Source organism: Triticum aestivum, chromosome 3B (assembly GCF_018294505.1).
Source record: "Triticum aestivum cultivar Chinese Spring chromosome 3B, IWGSC CS RefSeq v2.1, whole genome shotgun sequence".
Lineage (NCBI taxonomy): Eukaryota > Viridiplantae > Streptophyta > Magnoliopsida > Poales > Poaceae > Triticum > Triticum aestivum.
Genome location: NC_057801.1, coordinates 271,754,339 through 271,774,993, shown reverse-complemented (window position 1 = coordinate 271,774,993; position 20,655 = coordinate 271,754,339). Strand labels below are relative to the sequence as shown.

General features: G+C 44.9%; 3 long non-coding RNA genes across 7 annotated transcripts; all 3 read left to right on the top strand.

The window, feature by feature from the left end:
- Positions 1 to 1,301: 1,301 nt before the first annotated feature.
- Positions 1,302 to 2,776, top strand: LOC123065345 (uncharacterized). Its single transcript, XR_006430975.1, has 3 exons — positions 1,302 to 1,631; positions 2,078 to 2,234; positions 2,322 to 2,776. It is a non-coding gene; the product is annotated as an uncharacterized lncRNA (long non-coding RNA).
- Positions 2,777 to 3,649: 873 nt separating this feature from the next.
- Positions 3,650 to 4,355, top strand: LOC123065346 (uncharacterized). The gene is made up of 2 exons (XR_006430976.1): positions 3,650 to 3,815; positions 3,999 to 4,355. It is a non-coding gene; the product is annotated as an uncharacterized lncRNA (long non-coding RNA).
- Positions 4,356 to 15,572: 11,217 nt separating this feature from the next.
- LOC123065344 (uncharacterized) lies at positions 15,573 to 18,602 on the top strand. 5 transcript variants are annotated; one of them, XR_006430974.1, is made up of 6 exons: positions 15,573 to 15,885; positions 16,332 to 16,488; positions 16,576 to 16,677; positions 17,026 to 17,105; positions 17,997 to 18,069; positions 18,253 to 18,602. It is a non-coding gene; the product is annotated as an uncharacterized lncRNA (long non-coding RNA). The 5 variants fall into 5 exon arrangements; XR_006430973.1 differs by having other exon boundaries at positions 17,992 to 18,069; XR_006430971.1 differs by lacking the exon at positions 17,026 to 17,105.
- The last annotated feature ends 2,053 nt before the right edge of the window (positions 18,603 to 20,655 follow it).

Sequence of the window (20,655 nt, the reverse complement as noted above, 5' to 3'; positions counted from 1 at the left end):
ATGGGTTTCTAGCAAAAACGTTTCTTACCTACGCAAAAACCACAACGTGATATGTCAATTGCTATTTACCCTTCATAAGGACCCTTTTCATCGAATCCGATCCGACTAAAGTGGGAGAGACTGGAACCCGCTAGCCACCTTATGCAATTAGTGCATGTCAGTCGGTGGAACCTGTCTCACGTAAGTGTACGTGTAAGGTCGGTCCGGCCCGCTTCATCCCACAATACCATCGAAACAAGATTGGAGTAGTAACGGTAAGCATATTGAACAAAATCAATGCCCACAACAACTTGTGTTCTACTCGTGCATTGAAACTACGCATAGACCTAGCTCATGATACCATTGATGGGGAACGTAGCAGAAATTCAAAATTTTCTACGCATCACCAAGATCAATCTATGGAGTAATCTAGCAACGAGGGAAAGGGGAGTGCATCTACATACCCTCGTAGATCGCTAAGCGGAAGCGTTCAAGTGAACGGGGTTGATGGAGTCATACTCGTCGTGATTCAAATCACCGATGATCCTAGTGTCGAACGGACGACACCTCCGCGTTCAACACACATGCAGCCCGGTGACGTCTCCCATGCCTTGATCCAGCAAGGAGAGAGGGAGAGGTTGGGGAAGACTCCGTCCAGCAGCAGCACAACGGCGTGGTGGTGGTGGAGGAGCGTGGCACTCCAGCAAGGCTTCGCCAAGCACCGCAAGAGACGAGGAGGGAGAGTGGTAGGGCTACACCAAGAGAGAGATCAAATCATGTGTTGGGCAACCCCCAAACCTCAAGTATATATAGGGGGAGAGGAGTGGCTGCACCCCCACCTAGGGTTCCCTCCCTAGGGGTGGCGGCAGCCCCCAGATCCCATCTGGGTGGCGGCCAGAGGGGGAGAGGGGGGCGCACCTAGGGTGGGCCTTAGGGCCCATCTGGACCTAGGGTTTGCCCCCCCCCCCACTCTCCCTGCACCTTGGGCCTTGGTGGGGGGCGCACCCCCCACCTGGAGCTGGTCCCCTCCCACACTTGGCCCACGCAGCCTTCTGGGGCTGGTGGCCCCACCTGGTGGACCCCCAGGACCCTCCCGGTGGTCCCGGTACATTACCGACACTACAAGGATACACTATATAAAGCAACACATATTGTACAACATTTTGACTGTATGTTGCAAAATTTACAAGAGATACGCATATAAGCATTGTAGCATATGCGTTGCAGATCGTGAGCCAACTTAGTACATACTCCCAGCCCAACACACCCAACCTTCTGTCTAGCCCAGCCCAAGTTGGCTTTCAGGATTAATCTAGGTCTTTCCCTCCCCGTCCCCAACCCCAACCTCCCTATTCCTCTCGATTCCTCCCACACCGGCCGCCGCCCCTCGTCAGACATTGTGACTCCTTTGCGCGGCAGCGACCTACATGCTGGCGCGCCGCTCGTCACCACTCCCCTGCGACCCTCCATCCCGGTGCGCAGTCCCTCGTCACCACTCCCCTGCGACCCTGGATCCCGGCGCGCCGCTCGTCACCACTCCCCTGCGACCCTCCATCCCGGCGCGCAGTCCCTCATCACCACTCCCCTGCAACCCTGGATCCCGGCGCACCGCCCCTCGTCACCGCTCCCCTGCGACCAATGGCGAATCCAAGGTAAGGCCATGAGTAGGCTCAAACCTGCCCACCAAGTCTGCACATTCTTTGCTTAGGCTGTATCCATGTGCTAGTATGTAATTCAAATGAAATATCTTGTCCCTGTCAAATTCTTTTGCCCTATTCCCTCTCTATTTGTGTTATCTCTAGATCGGATTGACACTTGATTTTCGATGATGGCTATTTTTATCTCTGATGTCCTGAAACAAGTTCTCCTGATTTTGAGACTTAGAAGTTACTCCCTCCGTCCCATAATATAAAAACGTTTCTTACACTAGTGTAGTGTAAAAAGCGTTCTTATATTATGAGACGGAGGGAGTAGTAAATTAGAATTAAGCGTCCTCGGACTGTTGGTTCATAAGCTCATTGGTTAAGAAATTTTGTGGTGGCTATTTCTTGATTCGCTTGCATTGCTTCAAAATCTTACTGATAATTACACTTTGCAGTTTCTAGCGAAAATATCTGAAGATCCTTACTAGTTTCCAGTGACGTTCTATCCTATTAAGCAAGAGTCTTCAAGGTGGTAGTTCAGTTCAACACTGCTGATCTCCGTGTCCGGCGCCCCATGCTCCAACCTTGGACTTGTTCCCAGGGACATGAATGGTAGCGTTCTAGTCAGTACTACAAATTCCTCTAGGCCAAGCATTGGTGTTATCTCTTTGGTGACTAATTGCAACTCATCACTTTCAGGACGTGCCCAGTTTCAGCAAAGTACGCGCACGAATGCTGGTTCATTCATGCGCCTTCCTGCCTTTCTGATGCCGTTTTCAACCAATAACATTTTTGGCAGGGGTAATGATCGAGCCTCGCTATACTATGCAAATTTATATGCTTTAAACAACAATGCAGTGCAGGAATTAATTTAACACAACATATAAGTGATTGTAATTCAAGTTGAATATCACGCACTATAAATACATGGCTTTTACAATTGTATATCTTAACTTAGTCTACATGGCTTACAGTGCACATGCTGCAGCCAGGGTATGTATATGGTTTCTTATGTAATACCATGTTGGCTTTGAAACTGAGCAGAATTATTTATTTTCCTTTTTAATGGTTAGTTATTGATTTATATTTTGCAAATTGCTATCTTTTCCCTTCTGAAATAAAAGCTGATCTTCAAGTTCTATTAGTCAGATATGATTATTATGTATGACTATATCAGCAGCAAGGTGTTTTTAGTACCAAATGATGAATATTTCAACCACTATTTGGCGGTAAGTTAGATGCTTTCCCTTACTTCCCAAAAATAATATAGGTACTTCTGTTACAGTTGGGAGCTGATGTATTGTTATCCCAGTATGGTGGCCAATACAAATTATATTCTATATTCGTGTGCACACTGAGACCAAATAAATCATAATTGTATTATCTTTTTTTTGGCCTTTGTGGTAACATGGTATCTCGTTGTATCTTGTTTAAAAAATCATGAGAAATATTTTAATATTACTAGTTTGCTTTTTCAACTAAAAAGGATATTGGTATTGTCGTTATCGTTAGTTCAGGACACGGTGCTTCCATAGGTGTATTTTTTCGGGTACTATTACGCACTAAAAGTCGGGAACAAGTTCTATTCTGCCTATTATATTTATGAAGTATGGATAGAACAGACGTTCTTGTTTTGCAAATCCCATACGGAAAGGGAAAGGACAAACTAGATACAAGGATACAGACGTTCTTGTTTTGCAAGTTCTATTCTGCCTATTTTTCAGTACTATGAGCTTGTACTCATGAAGTATGCTGCAAGGAAATACGCGCCTACAAGTTGCCCCTATAAGATTAATATACTGTTTTAGCTATTCCACTATAAATTAGTTACTCTTTTAGTAATTTCAATATAAATTATTTTGGTTTGCCCAATAAGAATTTCCTAGAACAGTATGCACACTATTGATTTGCAACCATCCTTTTCTGGGTCCAGAGTTGTTCGTCACCCACAAAATATTTACTCATCATTATTTGTGCCATTTGTAAAATGGATGTCACCATGTATCACAAAAAAATATGCTGTTCTATTGTATTTGCAGCACACAAATTATCACGATTTGTTTTCAGTTTCAAAGAAAATAAATATTTACTTGGGCTAACTAGCATGTGTACCAGTTCAGGTATGTGGCATGCAAGCAGAGGAGAGGATGAACTTGACAATTACCAATACTACTTCATATTTGATTTGACAAGGTCAATTTCTTCATAGCAATTTACTAGAGAAAGTACATAGTACTCAGCTGGTGTAGATGAGTTTCTGGAGTTTGCATATCAGGATATACCAGCAGATACAATGACCAATATCCTGGCTCTATCACTACTTGCATCATGTCAATGCATTGTGTGTTAACAGTTCATTTTGTTTTTTGTTTGTAGATGCAAAAGATAAATGGATGATTATATGGGTGTGTGGCAAGTATACTGCAATGATGATAATTTTGTTCCTGTTGTTGATGATGATGATGATGATGATGATGATGATGATGATGATGACGACGACGATGATGATGGATGCTTTCAGTTTTAGTTAAGTTGTAGGGATGATGTTCATGTTGGATGATGTTCCTCGGTTAAGTTTTAGATAAGTTGTACGGATGTGATGGATGCTTTCAGTCTAAGTTTGCTACCAAGAAAATATTTAGATTATACATCACATTAGATGGTGTTCCTCCTGTAATATCCACTATTGTAATCCAACAATTTTATCAAATATATGATTTATTCGTCTAGTGAGTAATATTCTCTTGTTTTCTCTTCATGGAGCATTAATTTAGATGCTTGCATTATATATAAAAACAATAATATTATTCACATCATATGTACCAACACTTAAGCGTTGCAAATTCTTCGTTGCCAAGCAATGGATTTTGATTCCTATACATTAAGCACCAACGTATAGAAGTGTTGCACAAGTCTGTTTTATGTGTTGTACTCTTGCAACGGACTCTTTACCAACGGCAGTATAAGCGTTGCACTATGCACTAGCAACACTGGATAAGGCTACGCATCCCAAAGCATTGGTAAATACACTAACAACGCATATATGGGCTTTTAGATACGGAAAAATGCGTTGCTATAGGAGGGGTCTTATTGTAGTGCGATAGCACCCGAAACTTTTCCAGTGACCAAAGCAGGACTTCCCATATATAAATCTTTACCTCTGGACCATTCTGGAACTCCTCGTGACGTCCGGGATCTCATCCGGGACACCAAACAACATTTGGTAACCACGTACATCTATTCCCTATAACCCTAGCGTCATCGAACCTTAAGTGTGTAGACTGAGGGAGTCCTGGATTAGGGGGTGTCCGGATCGCCGGACTATGACCTTTGGCCGGACTCCCGGACTATGAAGATACAAGATTGAAGACTTCGTCCCGTGTCTGGATAGGGACTTTCCTTGGTGTGGAAGGCAAGCTTGGCGATACGATATGAAGATCTCCTCCCATTGTAACCGACTCTGTGTAACCCTAGCCCTCTCCGGTGTCTATATAAACCGGAGAGTTTTAGTCCGTAGGACAGATAACAATCATACCATAGGCTAGCTTCTAGGGTTTAGCCTCTCCGATCTCGTGGTAGATCAACTCTTGTAATACCCATATCATCAATATCAATCAAGCAGGAGTAGGGTTTTACCTCCACTGAGAGGGCCCGAACTTGGGTAAAAACATCGTGTCCCTCGTCTCCTGTTACCATCCGCCTAGACGCACAGTTCGGGACCCCCTACCCGAGATCTGCCGGTTTTGACACCGACATTGGTGCTTTCATTGAGAGTTCCTCTGTGTCGTCACCAATAGGAAGGATGCCGCACCCCGTCTTTAAAGATGGTGTTGTTGCTAAAGAAGCTTTGGCTGTCGGCCAAACTATCCAGCTAGGCAGGTTTTTAATGACCGCATGTTCGGCCGCCGCACCGGCGATGACCTCTCGGGTCATCGAAAGCAACCTCTAGATCAGCTCGGAACTCGCCGAGCAGTTAGATCCGATGGAGCTCTCTTCTCTAAACGAGCTCTTGGATCGCATCGCCGCCCTGGGAGTCGCTACAGATTACGGCCAGATGGGGCTTAAACCCGATCGGAGAGAGATTGACTCTCCCCAGGTCACCCACCACGTTGAAGTGGTGGAAGAACAACGCGGCGAATCTTCTCCCATCCTAAGGACCAGATGTGTCCGGATTCCCGACCCCTCCAAGCCGGATATCCGCGAAGGGGAGGATGTCGCCCAAGCCCTGAAGTTGAAGTCAGGCAGCAGGCTCGATTCATCGAACAACGTCCAAGAAAACAAGCTTCCGGACTCGGAAATTTCTTGGCCCCTGAGTCTTAGATCGGGCGAGGTTTCGGATTTAAATCCACCCGCCCACCCAACTATAAGGGATTTATCCCAAATATGGCAAGAGCCCGGGGAAACAGTACACCACTACTGGGCCAGATTCCTCCTAGTTATTAACAGGATAAAGGACTGCCATGAGAAGGATGCAATTACATTCTTCTATAACAACTGTACGGACATCGGAATCCTCAACGCCATAAGTCCTCGCGAAATTACACGCTTCGCCGACTTGACACCCATAGTACAAAAGTACTGTGCGACAGAAAGCATTTGGAAAACCGAAACAAAATTCTGGGACAATCCTGCCCTGAATACAATCCCAGTCTGAAACAAAAGGGCGCATTATCGCCAGGCACCTAAGCCAAACAGCAAAAAACAAAAACCCTCTACATGGTATGGGACCGTACTGGAGGGATGGCTCAATGGACCCTGTAAAATTCATAGTTCAGGGGAAGCCGCACCAACTCACAGCCTTAGAGCATGTTGGATACTCCGGCAGGTGGCCAGGAGCGGCGAGGAGCTTCTAACTCCAGAATCCACAGAGCACCACCCCAGAAACGCCAGTACGGTGTCAACAGTCTTCGAGACCTTCGCATCGAACAATGCGAGGAAGCGAACGCTCTGCAGCCTTGCCGAAGTCTACCAGGTAGCAACAATGAATCCATGGAGTGACACGGCTATTACTTTCAATGCCAGTGACGAACCTAAATTCCGGTCAGCCCGAGCACCAGCTGCATTGGTCCTCAGTCCGATAGTGGACAGCTTCCGGCTTACAAAGGTACTCATGGACGGTGGCAGCGGATTGAACCTCATCTATGAGGAAACACTGCGAAAAATGGAAATAGACTGGAGTCGCATTGAGCGAAGCAACACAACCTTTAGAGGAATAATCCCAGTCGGGAAGCATGCTGTACAGGGAAAATCACACTAGACGTGGTGTTCGGCACGCGGATAATTACATATCCGAGGAGGTTACATTTCAAGTGGCCCCGTTCAGCAGCGGATACCACGCTCTGTTAGGGCGAGAAGCATTCACAATTTTTCAAGCTATACCCCATTACGGGTACATGAAGCTCAAAATGCCCGGACCCAACGGAATCATCACTCTTGATAGTGATCCGGACATAGCGCTCTGCGCCGAAAACAAGACAGCCGCACTGGCCCTTGAGGCATTATCCGAAGCCCCGGCGGCTGAGGAACTAACTGAGTTGCGCTCCACGGTGGACAGGGACAACGTGATACTCGACAAAAGATCCAAGTCCACCTCCTTCAAGCCAGCAGACAAAATAGTCAAGTTCCAAGTCCATCCAACGGACGCCACAAAAACGGCCTCCATCGGGGCACAACTAAAACCTGATGTAGACGCCGCACTCAGAGAATTCCTATGAGAAAATTGGGACATTTTTGCCTGGCACCCTTCAGACATGCCAGGAATCCCACGCAGGCTGGCCGAGCACAGCCTGAACATCCTAAAAGGGTTCAAGCCCATTAAGCAGACTCTTCGGCGTTTCTCCGAACCCAAGAGACAAGCCATGGGAGAGGAGCTAGCAAGATTACTGGAAGCCAGATTCATCAGAGATATAAAATATCCGGACTGGCTTGCTCAAGAAGACATAGGGCATTTTGAGGAAGCCCATCGTGGGAATATACAAGCCAAGTTCTATAATGAAAAATTCCCACTAGTATGAAAATACAACTTATGAGACTCTCTACATGAGGAACAAGGTGATGGGGAACGTAGCAGAAATTCAAAATTTTCTACGCATCACCAAGATCAATCTATGGAGTAATCTAGCAATGAGGGAAAGGGGAGTGCATCTACATACCCTCGTAGATTGCTAAGCGGAAGCGTTCAAGTGAACGGGGTTGATGGAGTCGTACTCGTCGTGATCCAAATCACCGATGATCCTAGTGCCGAACGGACGGCACCTCCGCGTTCAACACACATGCAGCCCGGTGACGTCTCCCATGCCTTGATCCAGCAAGGAGGGAGGGAGAGGTTGGGGAAGACTCCGTCCACCAGTAGCACGACGGTGTGGTGGTGGTGGAGGAGCGTGGCACTCCAGCAGGACTTCGCCAAGCACCGCAAGAGACGAGGAGGGAGAGGGGTAGGGCTACGCCAAGAGGGAAATCAAATCATGTGTTGGGCAGCCCCCAAACCTCAAGTATATATAGGGGGGAGGAGGGGCTGCGCCCCCACCTAGGGTTCCCTCCCTAGGGGTGGCGGCAGCCCCTAGATCCCATTTGGGTGGCGGCCAGAGGGGGAGAGAGGGGGGGCGCACCTAGGGTGGGCCTTAGGGCCCATCTGGACCTAGGGTTTGCCCCCTCCCACTCTCCCTGCACCTTGGGCCTTGGTGGGGGGTGCACCAGCCCACCTGGAGCTGGTCCCCTCCCACACTTGGCCCATGCAGCCTTCTGGGGCTGGTGGACCCCCGGGACCCTCCCGGTGGTCTCGGTACGTTATCGATAGCACTCGAAACTTTTCCGGTGACCAAAGCAGGACTTCCCATATATAAATCTTTACCTCCGGACCATTCCGGAACTCCTCGTGACGTCCGGGGTCTCATCCGGGACTCCGAACAACATTCGGTAACCACGTACATCTATTCCCTATAACCCTAGCGTCATCAAACCTAAAGTGTGTAGACCCTATGGGTTTGGGAGACACGTAGACATGACCGAGACAACTCTCCGGCCAATAACCAACAGCGGGATCTGGATACCCATGTTGGCTCCCACATGTTCCACGATGATCTCATCGGATGAACCACGATGTCGAGGATTCAATCAATCCCGTATTCAATTCCCTTTGTCTAGCGGTATAGTACTTGCCCGAGATTCGATCGTCGGTATCCTGATACCTTGTTCTATCTCGTTACCGGCAAGTCTCTTTACTCATTCCGTAACACATCATCACATGATCAACCCCTTGGTCACATTGTGCACATTATGATGATGTCCTACCGAGTGGGCCCAGAGATACTCTCCGTCACATGGAGTGACAAATCCCAGTCTCGATTCGTGCCAACCCAATAGACACTTTCGGAGATACCCGTAGTGCACCTTTATAGCCACCCAGTTACGTTGTGACGTTTGGTACACCCACAGCATTCCTACGGTATCCGGGAGTTGCACAATCTCATGGTCTAAGGAAATGATACTTGACATTAGAAAAGCTTTAGCATACGAACTACATGATCTTTGTGCTAGGCTTAGGATTGGGTCTTGTCCATCACATCATTCTCCTAATGATGTGATCCCATTATCAACGACATTCAATGTCCATGGTCAGGAAACCGCAACCATCTATTGATCAACGAGGTAGTCAACTAGAGGCTTACTAGGGACATGGTGTTGTCTATGTACCCACACATGTATCTGAGTTTCCTATCAATACAATTATAACATGGATAATAAACGATTATCATGAAAAAGGAAATATAATAATAATAACTAATTTATTATTGCCTCTAGGGCATATTTCCAACAGTCTCCCACTTGCACTAGAGTCAATAATCTAGTTCACATCACCATGTGATTAACACTCACAGGTCACATCGCCATGTGACCAACATCCAAAGAGTTTACTAGTGTCAATAAACTAGTTCACATCATCATGTGATTAAGACTCAATGAGTTCTGGGGTTTGATCATGTTTTGCTTGTGAGAGAGGTTTTAGTCAAGGGTCTGCAACATTCAGATCTGTATGTACTTCACAAATCTCTAGGTCATATTGTAAATGCTCCTTCCACGCTCCACCTGGAGCTATTACAAATGGTTTCTCCACTATACGTATCCGGTTTGCTACTCAGAGTCATTCGGATAGGTATTAAAGCTTGCATCGACGTAACCCTTTACGCCGAACTCTTTATCACCTCCATAATCGAGAAACATGTCCTTATTATTCCAAGGACAATTTTGACCGCTGTCCAATGATCCATTCCTGGATCACTCTTGTACCCCCTTGCCAGACACCTGGCAAGGCACACATCAGGTGCGGTACTCAGCATAGCATACTGTAGAGCCTATGTCTAAAGCATAGGGGACGACCTTCGTCCTTTCTCTCTCTTCCTCCGTGGTCGAGCTTTAAGTCTTAACTTCATACCTTACAACTCAGGCAAGAACTCCTTCTTTGACTGATCCATCTTGAACACCTTAAAGATCATGTCAAGGTATGTGCTCATTTGAAAGTACCATTAAGCGTTTTTTATCTATCCTCATAGATCTTGATGCTCAATGTTCAAGCATCTTAATCCAGTTTTTCTATTGAAAAACACTTCTCAAACAACCCTATATGCTTTCCAGAAACTCTACAACATTTCTGATCAACAATATGTTAGCAACATATACTCATTAGAAATTCTATAGTGCTCCCACTCACTTTTTTGGAAATACAAGTTTCTCATAAACTTTGTATAAACCCAAAATCTTTGATCATCTCATCAAAGCGTACATTCCAACTCTGAGATGCTTACTCCAGTCCTTAGAAGGATTGTTGGAGCTTTGCATACTTGTTAGCGTCTTTCAGGATTGTCAAAACCTTCTAGTTGTATCACATACAACCTTTCCTCAAGAAGATTGTCGAGGAAACAATGTTTTGACATCCTATCTGCAAGATTTCATAAATAATCCAGTAACTGCTAATCCAATTCCAACAGACTCTTAGCATCGCTACGAGTAAGAAAGCCTCACCGTAGTCAACTCCTTGAACTTGTCGGAAAACATCTTAACGACAAGTCGAGCTTTCTTAATGGTGATACTTACCATCATTGTCCGTCTTCCTTTTAAAATCCATCTGTACTCAACAGCCTTACGACCATCGGGTAGTTCTGCCAAAGTCTACACTTTGTTTTCATACATGGATCCTCTCTCGGATTTTATGGCCTCGAGCCATTTGTCGGAATCTGGGCCCACCATTTCTTCTCCATAGCTCGTAGGTTCATTGTTGTCTAGCAACATGACCTCCAAGAAATGATTACGTACCACTCTGGAGTAGTACGTATCATTGTCGACCTACAAGTTTTGGTAGTGACTTGATCCAAAGTTTCATGATCACTATCATCAGCTTCCACTTCAATTGGTGTAGGTGCCACAGGAACAACTTCTCGTGCCCTGCTACACACTAGTTGTAGTGACGGTTCAATAACCATATCAAGTCTCCACCATCCTCCCACTCAATTTTCCGAGACAAACTTTTCCTCGAGAAAGGACCCGATTCAAGAAACAATCCCTATTGCTTTCGGATCTGAATTAGGAGGTATACCCAACTGTTTTGGGTGTCCTATGAAGATGCATTTTATCCGCTTTGGGTTCGAGCTTATCAACCTGAAACTTTTTCACATAAGCGTCGCAGCCCCAAAATTTTAAGGAACGACAACTTAGGTTTCTCCAAACCATAGTTCAAACGGTGTCGTCTCAACAGAATAACGTGGTGCCCTACTGAAGTGAGTGCAGTTGTCTCTAATGCCTAACCCATGAACGATAGTGGTAATTCGATAAGAAACATCATGGTACGCACCATATCCAATAGGGTGCAACTATGATGTTCGGACACACCATCACACTATGGTGTTCCAGGCGGTATTAATTGTGAAACAATTTCTACAATGTGTGCCAAAGCTCGTAACTCAGATACTCCTCTCTATGATCATATCATATACATTTTATCCTCTTGTCATGATGATCTTCAACTTCACTCTGAAATTACTTGAACCATTCAATAATTCAGACTTGTGTTTCATCAAGTAAATATACTCAGTATCTACTCAAATCATCCGTGAAGTAAGAACATAACGATATCCACTGCGTGCCTCAGCACTCATTGGACTGCACACATCAAAATGTATTACTTCCAACAAGTTGCTTTCTTGTTCCATTCTACTGAAAACGAGGCTTTCAGTCATCTTGCCCATGTGGTATGATTTGCATGTCTCAAGTGATTCAAAATCAAGTGAGTCCAAACGGTCCATTTGCATGGAGTTTCTTCATGCATATACACCAATAGACATGGTTTGCATGTCTCAAACTTTTCAAAAACGAGTGAGTCCAAAGATCCATCAACATGGAGCTTCTTCATGCGTTTTATACCAATATGACTTACATGGCAGTGCCATAAGTAGGTGGTACTATCATTACTATCTTATATCTTTTGGCATGAACATGTGTATCACTACGATCGAGATTCAATAAACCATTCATTTTAGGTGCAAGACCATTGAAGGTATTATTCAAATAAACAGAGTAACCATTATTCTCCTTAAATGAATAACCGTATTGCGATAGACATAATCCAATCATGTCTATGCTCAACGCAAACACCAAATAACAATTATTTAGGTTTAACACCAATCTCGATGGTAGAGGGAGCGTGCGATGCTTGATCACATCAAGCTTGGAAAACTTCCAACGCATATCGCCAGCTCACCTTTAGCTAGTCTTCGTCTACTCCGCAACCTTTTATTTCGAGTTACTAACACTTAGCAACCGAACCGGTATCTAATACCCTGGTGCCACTAGGAGTACTAGTAAAGTACACATTAACATAATGTATATCCAATATACTTCTATCGACCTTGCCGGCCTTCTCATCTACCAAGTATCTAGGGTAATTCTGCTCCAGTGGCTGTTCCCCTTATTACAGAAGCACTTAGTCTCTGGTTTGGGTTCAACCTTGGGTTTCTTCACTAGAGCAGCAGCTGATTTGCCGTTTCATGAAGTATCCCTTCTCGTCCTTGCCCTTCTTGAAACTAGTGGTTTCACCAACCATCAACAATTGATGCTTCTTGATTTCTACTTTTGCGGTGTCAAACATCGCGAATATCTCAAGGATCATCATATCTATCCCTGATATGTTATAGTTCATCACGAAGCTCTAGCAGCTTGGTGGCAATAACTTTGGAGAAACATCACTATCTCATTTGGAAGATCAACTCCCACTCAATTCAAGTGATTGTTGTACTCAGACAATCTGAGCACAAGCTCAACGATTGAGCTTTTCTCGCTAAGTTTGCAGGCTAAGAAAATCGTCGGAGGTCTTATACCTCTTGACGTGGGCACGAGCCTGAAATCCCAATTTCAGCCCTCGAAACATCTCATATGTTCCGCGACATTTCGAAATCGTCTTTGGTGCCTCAACTCTAAACCGTTTAACTGAACTATCACATAGTTATCAAAACGTGTGTGTCAGATGTTCGCAACATCCACAGACGACGTTCAAGGTTCAGCACACTGAGCGGTGCATTAAGGACATAGGCCTTCTTCGAAGCAACGAGGACAATCCTCAGTTTACGGACCTAGTCCGCATAATTGCTACTATCAACTTTCAACTGAATTTTCTCTAGGAACATATCTAAACAGTAGAACTAAAGCGCGAGCTTACGACATAACTTGTGAAGATCTTTTGACTATGTTCAGGATAATTAAGTTCATCTTATGAACTCCCACTCAAATAGACATCCCTCTAGTCATCTAAGTGATTACATGATCCGAGTCAACTAGGCCGTGTTGGATCATCACGTGAGACGGACTAGTCATCATCGGTGAACATCTTCATGTTGATCGTATCTACCATACGACTCATGCTCGACCTTTCGGTCTCTTGTGTTCCGAGGCCATGTCTGTACATGCTAGGCTCGTCAAGTCAACCTAAGTGTTTCGCGTGTGTAAATCTGGCTTACACCCGTTGTATGTGAACGTTAGAATCTATCACACCCGATCATCACGTGGTGCTTCGAAACAACGAACTTTTGCAACGGTGCACAGTTAGGGGGAACACTTTCTTGAAATTTTAATGAGGGATCATCTTATTTACTACCGTCGTTCTAAGAAAATAAGATGCATAAACATGATAAACATCACATGCAATCAAAAGTGACATGATATGGCCAATATCATTTTTCTCCTTTTGATCTCCATCTTTGGGGCTCCATGATCATCATCGTCACCGGCACGACACCATGATCTACATCATCATGATCTCCATCATCGTGTCTCCATGAAGTTGTCTCGCCAACTATTACTTCTACTACTATGGCTAACGGTTTAGCAATAAAGTAAAGTAATTACATGGCATTGTTCATTGACATGCAGGTCATACAATAAATTAAGACAACTCCTATGGCTCCTGCCGGTTGTCATACTCATTGACATGCAAGTCGTGATTCCTATTACAAGAACATGATCAATCTCATACATCACATATATTATTCATCACATTCTTTTGGACATATCACATCACATAGCATACCCTGCAAAAACAAGTTAGACGTCCTCTAATTGTTGTTTGCATGTTTTACGTGGCTGCTATGGGTTTCTAGCAAAAACGTTTCTTACCTACGCAAAAACCACAACGTGATATGTCAATTGCTATTTACCCTTCATAAGGACCCTTTTCATCGAATCCGATCCGACTAAAGTGGGACAGACTGGAACCCGCTAGCCACCTTATGCAATTAGTGCATGTCAGTCGGTGGAACCTGTCTCACGTAAGTGTACGTGTAAGGTCGGTCCGGCCCGCTTCATCCCACAATACCATCGAAACAAGATTGGAGTAGTAACGGTAAGCATATTGAACAAAATCAATGCCCACAACAACTTGTGTTCTACTCGTGCATTGAAACTACGCATAGACCTAGCTCATGATACCATTGATGGGGAACGTAGCAGAAATTCAAAATTTTCTACGCATCACCAAGATCAATCTATGGAGTAATCTAGCAACGAGGGAAAGGGGAGTGCATCTACATACCCTCGTAGATCGCTAAGCGGAAGCGTTCAAGTGAACGGGGTTGATGGAGTCATACTCGTCGTGATTCAAATCACCGATGATCCTAGTGTCGAACGGACGACACCTCCGCGTTCAACACACATGCAGCCCGGTGACGTCTCCCATGCCTTGATCCAGCAAGGAGAGAGGGAGAGGTTGGGGAAGACTCCGTCCAGCAGCAGCACGACGGCGTGGTGGTGGTGGAGGAGCGTGGCACTCCAGCAAGGCTTCGCCAAGCACCGCAAGAGACGAGGAGGGAGAGCGGTAGGGCTACGCCAAGAGGGAGATCAAATTATGTGTTGGGCAACCCCCAAACCTCAAGTATATATAGGGGGAGAGGAGTGGCTGCACCCCCACCTAGGGTTCCCTCCCTAGGGGTGGCGGCAGCCCCCAGATCCCATGTGGGTGGCGGCCAGAGGGGGAGAGAGGGGGGCGCACCTAGGGTGGGCCTTAGGGCCCATCTGGACCTAGGGTTTGCCCCCCCCCCCCACTCTCCCTGCACCTTGGGCCTTGGTGGGGGGCGCACCCCCCACCTGGAGCTGGTCCCCTCCCACACTTGGCCCACGCAGCCTTCTGGGGCTGGTGGCCCCACCTGGTGGACCCCTAGGACCCTCCCGGTGGTCTCGGTACATTACCGACACTACAAGGATACACTATATGAAGCAACATATATTGTACAACATATTGACTGTATGTTGCAAAATTTACAAGAGATACGCATATAAGCATTGTAGCATATGCGTTGCAGATCGTGAGCCAACTTAGTACATACTCCCAGCCCAACACACCCAACCTTCTGTCTAGCCCAGCCCAAGTTGGCTTTCAGGATTAATCTAGGTCTTTCCCTCCCCGTCCCCAACCCCAACCTCCCTATTCCTCTCGATTCCTCCCACACCGGCCGCCGCCCCTCGTCAGACATTGTGACTCCTTTGCGCGGCAGCGACCTACACGCTGGCGCGCCGCTCGTCACCACTCCCCTGCGACCCTCCATCCCGGCGCGCAGTCCCTCGTCACCACTCCCCTGCGACCCTGGATCCCGGCGCGCCGCTCGTCACCACTCCCCTGCGACCCTCCATCCCGGCGCGCAGTCCCTCATCACCACTCCCCTGCAACCCTGGATCCCGGCGCACCGCCCCTCGTCACCGCTCCCCTGCGACCAACGGCGAATCCAAGGTAAGGCCATGAGCAGGCTCAAACCTGCCCACCAAGTCTGCACATTCTTTGCTTAGGCTGTATCCATGTGCTAGTATGTAATTCAAATGAAATATCTTGTCCCTGTCAAATTCTTTTGCCCTATTCCCTCTCTATTTGCGTTATCTCTAGATCGGATTGACGCTTGATTTTCGATGATGGCTATTTTTATCTCTGATGTCCTGAAACAAGTTCTCCTGATTTTGAGACTTAGAAGTTACTCCCTCCGTCCCATAATATAAAAACGTTTTTTACACTAGTGTAGTGTAAAAAGCGTTCTTATATTATGAGACGGAGGGAGTAGTAAATTAGAATTAGGCATCCTCGGACTGTTGGTTCATAAGCTCATTGGTTAAGAAATTTTGTGGTGGCTATTTCTTGATTTGCTTGCATTGCTTCAAAATCTTACTGATAATTACACTTTGCAGTTTCTAGCGAAAATATCTGAAGATCCTTACTAGTTTCCAGTGACGTTCTATCCTATTAAGCAAGAGTCTTCAAGGTGGTAGTTCAGTTCAACACTGCTGATCTCCGTGTCCGGCGCCCCATGCTCCAACCTTGGACTTGTTCCTAGGGACATGAATGGTAGCGTTCTAGTCAGTACTACAAATTCCTCTGGGCCAAGGATTGGTGTTATCTCTTTGGTGACTAATTGCAACTCATCACTTTCAGGACGTGCCCAGTTTTAGCAAAGTACGCGCACGAATGCTGGTTCATTCATGCGCCTTCCTGCCTTTCTGATGCCGTTTTCATCCAATAACATTTTCGGCAGGGGTAATGATTGAGCCTTGCTATACTATGCAAATTTATATGCTTTAAACAACAATGAAGTGCAGGAATTAATTTAACACAACATATAAGTGATTGGAATTCAAGTTGAATATCACGCACTATAAATACATGGCTTTTACAATTGTATATCTTAACTTAGTCTACATGGCTTGCAGTGCACATGCTGCAGCCAGGGTATGTATATGGTTTCTTATGTAATACCATGTTGGCTTTGAAACTGAGTAGAATTATTTATTTTTCTTTTTAATGGTTAGTTATTGATTTATATTTTGCAAATTGCTATCTTTTCCCTTCTGAAATAAAAGCTAATCTTCAAGTTCTGTTAGTCAGATATGATTATTATGTATGACTATATCAGCAGCAAGGTGTTTTTAGTACCAAATGATGAATATTTCAACCACTATTTGGCGGTAAGTTAGATGCTTTCCCTTACTTCCCAAAAATAATATAGGTACTTCTGTTACAGTTGGGAGCTGATGTATTGTTATCCCAGTATGGTGGCCAATACAAATTATATTCTATATTCGTGTGCACACTGAGACCAAATAAATCATAATTGTATTATCTTTTTTTTGGCCTTTGTGGTAACATGGTATCTCGTTGTATCTTGTTTAAAAAATCATGAGAAATATTTTAATATTACTAGTTTGCTTTTTCAACTAAAAAGGATATTGGTATTGTCGTTATCGTTAGTTCAGGACACGGTGCTTCCATAGGTGTATTTTTTCGGGTACTATTACGCACTAAAAGTCGGGAACAAGTTCTATTCTGCCTATTATATTTATGAAGTATGGATAGAACAGACGTTCTTGTTTTGCAAATCCCATACGGAAAGGGAAAGGACAAACTAGATACAAGGATACAGACGTTCTTGTTTTGCAAGTTCTATTCTGCCTATTTTTCAGTACTATGAGCCTGTACTCATGAAGTATGCTGCAAGGAAATACGCGCCTACAAGTTGCCCCTATAAGATTAATATACTGTTTTAGCTATTCCACTATAAATTAGTTACTCTTTTAGCAATTTCAATAGAAATTATTTTGGTTTGCCCAATAAGATTTTCCTAGAACAGTATGCACACTATTGATTTGCAACCATCCTTTTCTGGGTCCAGAGTTGTTCGTCACCCACAAAATATTTACTCATCATTATTTGTGCCATTTGTAAAATGGATGTCACCATGTATCACAAAAAAATATGTTGTTCTATTGTATTTGCAGCACACAAATTATCACGATTTGTTTTCAGTTTCAAAGAAAATAAATATTTACTTGGGCTAACTAGCATGTGTACCAGTTCAGGTATGTGGCATGCAAGCAGAGGAGAGGATGAACTTGACAATTACCAATACTACTTCATATTTGATTTGACAAGGTCAGTTTCTTCATAGCGATTTACTAGAGAAAGTACATAGTACTCAGCTGGTGTAGATGAGTTTCTGGAGTTTGCATATCGGGATATACCAGCAGATACAATGACCAATATCCTGGCTCTATCACTACTTGCATCATGTCAATGCATTGTGTGTTAACAGTTCATTTTGTTTTTTGTTTGTAGATGCAAAAGATAAATGGATGATTATATGGGTGTGTGGCAAGTATACTGCAATGATGATAATTTTGTTCCTGTTGTTGTTGTTGATGATGATGATGATGATGATGATGATGATGACGACGACGATGATGATGGATGCTTTCAGTTTTAGTTAAGTTGTAGGGATGATGTTCATGTTGGATGATGTTCCTCGGTTAAGTTTTAGATAAGTTGTAGGGATGTGATGGATGCTTTCAGTCTAAGTTTGCTACCAAGAAAATATTTAGATTATACATCACATTAGATGGTGTTCCTCCTATAATATCCACTATTGTAATCCAACAATTTTATCAAATATATGATTTATTCGTCTAGTGAGTAATATTCTCTTGATTTCTCTTCATGGAGCATTAATTTAGATGCTTGCATTATATATAAAAACAATAATATTATTCACATCATATGTACCAACACTTAAGCGTTGCAAATTCTTCGTTGCCAAGCAATGGATTTTGATTCCTATACATTAAGCACCAACGTATAGAAGTGTTGCACAAGTCTGTTTTATGTGTTGTACTCTTGCAACGGACTCTTTACCAACGGCAGTATAAGCGTTGCACTATGCACTAGCAACACTGGATAAGGCTACGCATCCCAAAGCATTGGTAAATACACTAACAACGCATATATGGGCTTTTAGATACGAAAAAATGCGTTGCTATAGGACGGGTCTTATTGTAGTGCGATAGCACCCGAAACTTTTCCAGTGACCAAAGCAGGACTTCCCATATATAAATCTTTACCTCCGGACCATTCCGGAACTCCTCGTGACGTCCGGGATCTCATCCGGGACACCAAACAACATTTGGTAACCACGTACATCTATTCCCTATAACCCTAGCGTCATCGAACCTTAAGTGTGTAGACTGAGGGAGTCCTGGATTAGGGGGTGTCCGGATCGCCGGACTATGACCTTTGGCCGGACTCCCGGACTATGAAGATACAAGATTGAAGACTTCGTCCCGTGTCTGGATAGGGACTTTCCTTGGCGTGGAAGGCAAGCTTGGCGATACGATATGAAGATCTCCTCCCATTGTAACCGACTCTGTGTAACCCTAGCCCTCTCCGGTGTCTATATAAACCGGAGAGTTTTAGTCCGTAGGACGAACAACAATCATACCATAGGCTAGCTTCTAGGGTTTAGCCTCTCTGATCTCGTGGTAGATCAACTCTTGTACTACCCATATCATCAATATTAATCAAGCAGGAGTAGGGTTTTACCTCCACCGAGAGGGCCCGAACTTGGGTAAAAACATCGTGTCCCTCGTCTCCTGTTACCATCCGCCTAGACGCACAGTTCAGGACCCCCTACCCGAGATCTGCCGGTTTTGACACCGACATTGGTGCTTTCATTGAGAGTTCCTCTGTGTCGTCACCAACAGGAAGGATGCCGCACCCCGTCTTTAAATATGGTGTTGTTGCTAAAGAAGCTTTGGCTGTCGGCCAAACTATCCAACTAGGCAGGTTTTTAATGACCGCATGTTCGGCCGCCGCACCGGCGATGACCTCTCGGGTCATCGAAAGCAACCTCCAGATCAGCTCGGAACTCGCCGAGCAGTTAGATCTGATGGAGCTCTCTTCTCTAAACGAGCTCTTGGATCGCATCGCCACCCTGGGAGTCGCTACATATTACGGCCAGATGGGGCTTAAACCCGATCGGAGAGAGATTGACTCTCCCCAGGTCACCCACCACGTTGAAGTGGTGGAAGAACAACGCGGCGAATCTTCGCCCATCCTAAGGACCAGATGTGTCCGGATTCCTGACCCCTCCAAGCCGGATATCCACGGAGGGGAGGATGTCGCCCAAGCCCTGAAGCTGAAGTCAGGCAGCAGGCTCGATTCATGGAACAACGTCCAAGAAAATAAGCTTCCGGACTCGGAAATTTCTTGGCCCCTGAGTCTTAGATCGGGCGAGGTTTCGGATTTAAATCCACCCGCCCACCCAACTATAAGGGATTTATCCCAAATACGGCAAGAGCCCGGGGAAACAATACACCACTACTGGGCCAGATTCCTCCTGGTTATTAACAGGATAAAGGACTGCCATGAGAAGGATGCAATTACATTCTTCTGTAACAACTGTACGGACATCGGAATCCTCAACGCCATAAGTCCTCGCGAAATTACACGCTTCGCCGACTTGACACCCATAGTACAAAAGTACTGTGCGACAGAAAGCATTCGGAAAACCGAAACGAAATTCTGGGACAATCCTGCCGTGAATACAATCCCAGTCCGAAACAAAAGGGCGCATTATCGCCAGGCACCTAAGCAAAACAGCAAAAAACAAAAACCCTCTATAGGGTATGGGACCGTACTGGAGGGATGGCTCAATGGACCCTGTAAAATTCATAGTTCAGGGGAAGT